We start from the raw sequence: 6,064 nt of genomic DNA on the forward strand, positions 1-6,064 counted from the left end.
TGAATTGTTGAGTCATTGCCCTTAAGTCCCATTTGTTTTGGGTTTGTGAAGGCATGACAATGCTGCTGCCCTCCAGGACTGGGGATGGTGGCCTTTGGGTCCTGAGCAAAATTACTGGGATGATCGAATGCCTGCTAAATTTACAAGACAGAGGCAGGAAGAAATGGTTGGGGGGGAAAGAGCTAGAAATGACAACCGAAGATCTGGAAATCTTTATAAAACTATCAGTATCATTGCTGTTCTGATTTAAAAATAAAGCATGCACATTAAAGAAAATTCGTAAAGTTCCCCAAAGAGTAAGTATTTAAGTTAAAGCCATATAATCCCATTTTGGAGGTAACGATGCAACATTTTGTTGCTTTTCATCATGTATGATCATACATGTATGTGGCTTTGGAGTTTGTTTCTTGTTTCTTCTTAATATTTTGTCAAGAGCACTGACTTACAATTGGAATATTTCAAATGATGATTTTTGATTATCGTGTAATATTCCACCAGTATTGTATCAAATGAGCCAGTTAATGAGCCAGCGTTGCAACGAATGCTGTGCGTTTTGGTTGTTTTTCAGTGTCCTCTTATCAATAATGGAGCCATGGAGCCCTTCATCAGGCATCTCTGATGTATCCCTGAATATTTGGACAAATTCCTAGGGGGAACACAGCTGGCACAGCAGATGAATTTTTCCTCTTCAAATGCCCAAAACCTTGGAAGGAAGTGGTTGATAACTTTGTGCAATGCTACGTATTTGTTGAACCGATCATGACCAGGTGACCGTCAGTTTGGATCAAGACAATCTTGACATTGCCGTCCACTTAGCGGCAGTTCCTCAGACTGTCATAAAAATATTTCGGAGCATCCTGCATGACAGGTTAGACTCTGTTTTTTTTTTAGGAAAATCCAACTTAACGCTAAAAGAGATACAACTAGAATCGGGGTAAGAAAGGAGAAGAGAGACTTAAAAGGGTTGTGTGAACCTTAATTGTATCGGGTCAAAAAAACATCTGTAAGGATGTATCATGTTTTTTTAGACATGCCAAAATTTGAATGGTGACTGAATTTGAGACTATTGGGACGTTACTGTTGACCTTTCAGGTACGATGCTAAAAGATGAGCCCTTATCTTTTAGAAGTATGTTTGGAAACACTGAAGATGAAATGATATGATGTCTGGGGTTTTCTTCAAGTAATCTGGGGGGCAGCTGATGGGACAGAATGGGCTGTGGGTTGATGGTAGCTGGAGCTGGTGATGGGTCCTTATTTTTATCAGAGGTCAGCAAACTACAGCCCGAGGGCCAAATCTAGCCCACAGCCTGCTTCTGTAAATTAAGTTTTATTGGAAAACTATAGGTATTTCCTCTGGCTAATTTTGGTTGAGCTGAGTTTGTTGCAACAGAGACCATTTGGCTTGCAAAGCCCGAAATAACGTCCCAAGCTGCCCCTTAACAGAAAGAGTTTGTCGACCCTTGATTTATACTATTCTGCCTGTATCTACTTATGTCTAAAGTCATTCATAATCCAATGTTTAAAATACAAGTTATGTAAGAAAGATCTACATGATTCCTCCAACCACTACCACCCAACACGGTTTATCTACCAACACTGTCTTGAACACATTCAATCACGGCAGAATAGCACGGTCCCTATAATAAATTCCTGAAGTATCTGTGAGATTATGATTCTATAAAAATTTACTCTTCGGTATAGAAAACACATGCATGGGAGAGGATTCTATAGGACACACTCTGGAAAGGAAATCTCCTTCCCCTTCCTGTCTCTCACCTACCCAGTTCCCTTCCCTGGGGTTTCTTGCTTATCCTCCTGGGAATAACCTTTACATATACAACCATGATATAAATATATAGTATAATGTCGCCTCCTATATCTCCAAGTGAGGGAAAACGATATATATATTTGCTTTTTGTCGGTTAATAATATATCTTGGAGATCTTTCTATGTAGGTTCTACAATCATTCCTAAATTATATGTGTATGTGTGCACACATGCACGTGCATTAAGGTATATTCCTAATGTATACATATTAAGATATGTATCTTTTTCTTTCTCCATGTTTTGGCAGAATCTTGGGAACACAGAGCCACAGCCATGGAGCTGAACCCTGGAGAGCATGCGTGGGGCTGAGTAGCCAAGGTTGGGGTGGGTATCTTCCCACTGGACTTCCCCAGCCCCATTCTGAAGAAAGGCTATAGAGAGAATTCAACAAACTGGAGTTTGTTGGATATTCAAAGCCCACTTCTCCTCTTTATACTTCATACTATTCTATTATGCTCAGCATCTGGGGGAGGGGCGGTAAGTATTTGCTGCAAGTCAATAAATGAAATTTTTTTTTTTTTTGGCCACAAATTTTACCAGTATTGTAGAATTATCATTTCTTCTCCCCACTGGTCAGAGATGCCTCAGTTAATACATCATTTATCAACAAAATAATTTGGAATATGAGGACTTGGCGTGAAATGTGACTTACATGAGTGAGCGGCTTAAGTCTAAAATAACTCACAGAGTCCATTTATAACTAGAAACTTTGAATGGGGAAAAACAACATCTAAAAAGAAATGGCAAACATCATAGTCACTCATCATTTTTTTTCACAGAAGATCTACACGGCTTCATGGTAAAAAGTTCCGGATCTCCTTGATGGTATTAGTATTTACCAGTGACTATGAACTCTAAGCATGGTTTTGAACTTTTAAAAAAAGATGCCTTGCCCCTGCTTTGGGCTTAAAAATGGAGTGGGTTAGAAACTGGGTTGTGGCTCAAAATTGGCATGTTTGGGTGGAAGATTCTGCTCCAAGAACAGAGATGGGCTGGGGCTCTGGGATCGGGGGATTGGGCCTCTCCCACACAGGACCATCTGTCCTTCTTCCTGGTCCAGGATGAGAGATGCTCCCAGAAATGCTTTTCTGTGTCTGGAAGGAACAGAGATTGGTAACAAGATTTATATTTTGACTCATAGTCTTCAACTCAGGGTTTATGATCGAAACAGGCTCTAGGGGCTGTCAGAACTGCCACCCCACTCAGCTCCCGGACCCTCTCCCAGAGTGTGCTCTGCGGGAAAACTATTTCCCTTGCCCTGAGTGCCCGACATGCTGCCCAAATCCTAGCTGCAGACTCGTCCTGGCTCGGCTCCAGAAAAGTGTTCCAGTTTTCTTTCCCTCTAACTGCCTGCGAGGGTCATAGCCCAGACGGGAGCCTCAGTAGGATCTTCTGTTCTTTACAATTTATTATTTTCAGAGATGTTCCCAGCTTTTCAGTCGCAAACAAGAGAATAGGAGGCATTGAACATTCTTCTCTAGTGATCTTTTTTTCTTAAATATCTTCCCCATTCCCCCCTGATTATCAAAGGAACACAGGCTTGCTATTCAAAATATGGGAAAGAAAAAGAAAAGAAAAAGAAAAGAGTGCTAAAAAAAAAAAAAAGTCTAAATCACCAATAATGCTGCTACCAGAAATAACTACTATTATTACCTGGGTTTATTTTATTTCACTATTATCTAAATGAACACCTACCTGTTTGAATGTCTATATAAACACAGTCATACTTGGGGTGCCTGGGTGGCTCAGTGGGTTAAGCCGCTGCCTTCGGCTCAGGTCACGATCTCAGGGTCCTGGGATCGAGTCCCGCATTGGGCTCTCTGCTTGGCGGGGAGCCTGCTTCCTCCTCTCTCTCTCTGCCTGCCTCTATGCCTCTATGCCTACTTGTGATCTCTGTCAAATAAATAAATAAAATCTTTAAAAAAAAAACCACAATCATACTTACATAATTATAAACATTTATTATAAAGTTATTATGCTTTGCCTATAGTGTTTTCAACATTTTATTGTAAAACTATTTTAAACATACCAAAAATTAGAATTGTATAGTGGACGCGCATGTACCAACCATTAGATTCTGCCGTTAACATTTCACTTAATTAGCTTTACCATTACCCTTCCTCTCTCCATCTTTCCCTTGTTCCGTTAATTCCTTCCTCCTTCGATTCCTCTACCTATCTCTCTCTATCCATCCACATATCCATCCATATATCCATCCACCCCTCCCTCTGTTCACCTATTTATACTTCCGTCATTTTATCTACCTTATTTTGGGGGTACTTCTCAAAGTAAGTTCCAGATGTGAAGACTGTTTTCCTCTAAACATCTTTGTTCATACAACTTTTATCTTGCTTCTTCGCCTAACAGGGTATCAAGTTTCCTATGTTTTCAAATCTTCTTAAAAAGCACTTTAAAAAAATAACTGCCCAATTTTCCCTGGTATAGATGTACCCCAACTTATTTTCTAAACCCTATTATGGGAAATTTTAATTTTTGTCCAGGTTTCCACTTTATTAAATGATACTGCAGTGAGTATCTTTGAACACGAACCCTGGAACCAAACTTCTGATTATCTCTTTAGAGAATAATCACAAGAGGAGTACTGCTGAATCAAACAGTATGGATATTTAAAAAAAGGATTTGAAGTATAATTTCTAGTTTTCTCTTGAGATGGGACCTCACTGCCTATCATCTTACAAAGTTCAGTCTAGAGTCCAGGGGGTAGGGGCTGTATCTATGTTGTGGTGGTAAGACAGGGTGGTAGTGATGGGAATGTGGCCTTGTAGTCCTAAGTCTCTGGTCAAGTTTTGGGTGCAGTGAAAGAAAATATTCATGTTGGTATTTCTCCATGGACTTCTTTCTTGAATAAATGGGTCAGGGTTAGTTATGAGAGCCTGACTATATGGCATGAAGGAACAGAGGCTGCCATTCCTGCCATTAGGTCTTGGGTGTTCAATCCTTTTGGCAACTGAGAGACCCTCTCTTGTGTAAGTATATCTGTGAGTGCCCAACCCAATTTCCAGAAAATTTCATGGAGCATTAAAAGTCCACTAGGCATAGTGCTAAGTGCAATGGGGTTGCAAGATTGGAATATTGAGAATGACAATAGTTCTTTTTTTTATTATGTGATGTTAGTTATCACCATTAGTTTTTGACAATAGTTCTTAAGGAAAATACAATCAACACGGGGAGTTGTAGCATTCTGAATATAAGACCATATTAATGGGAATAACAGAGGCAGAAATCAAGGGGACAGAAGAGTATTTATGAAACTTTTGTTTGTGCTGGTCATGATATAAAATATGGTGGTTGTGTAAACTGTGGTTAACACGGTTTGGAAAGCCCAGAGGAAGACAAAAGATGTTATGAGATCCCAGGAGGAAGGTGCCTTTTGAGGGTTGGCAAGGTTCAAGGCAAATGTCCCAGAGATGATGGCATTTTACCTAACTCTTGAAAGACGAGAAAGGAATTTTCTAGGTGAGCAAGAACAAGGATTGAGGGTCCCAACAGAGGGAACAGCTGGGACAATGTCAAGGAGACAAAGAGAAAAATGTTGAAATCAGACGACATCAAGAAGTTATACGTTATAGGTTATAAGTGATAGGTTGAGTCCCCTGGGGGTCTCAAGATTGAGACTCTGGTGGGGAGTGATGGAGACCCACTAGAGGATCTCCAACAGGGTGATGACTTAGATTTGGGACAGATAGTTTGTTGGCTAGTTGGGTGGTCTTGGGGTAATGGATTTGCTCATATGGACTCTTCCCCACCACTGCATCTTTTTTCGGGCTGTGTTCACTGCCAGCTTATACTTCAAGAGTCCTTTGAGGTGTCCTTTCCTAGGGTTGGGGTCCATGCTGGGTTAGATACACTTCTTGCTCCTACAGCATCAGGTTTATCCCTAGAACTCCCATTGTGTTTTCATTACCTGCTCATAGCCTACAGGTAGTTAAGTTCTGAGAGGTCAGAGCTTGTGTCTTATGTACTGTTGCTAATACCTGGGCCTGCCTTGTTCAATCCGTTTGTTGAATAAGAGGACATATTATGGGCTAACCAGACTGAAGAAGACAAAGATCTTCTTTGATAGAGGCAGACTGCTTTCCTAGTCAGGCAATCTGCAAAGGCAAGGTCTCCATCTACAAAGTGCAGAAAATAATAATACTTTGCCTGTGGGTTGTTGTAAAGATTAAAAGAGTTCATACCTCATTTTAAAAGTGCTTGATAAATGGTTCAAGTAT

Source organism: Mustela nivalis (genome assembly GCF_964662115.1).
Source record: "Mustela nivalis genome assembly, chromosome: 19".
NCBI classification, from domain to species: Eukaryota; Metazoa; Chordata; class Mammalia; order Carnivora; family Mustelidae; genus Mustela; species Mustela nivalis.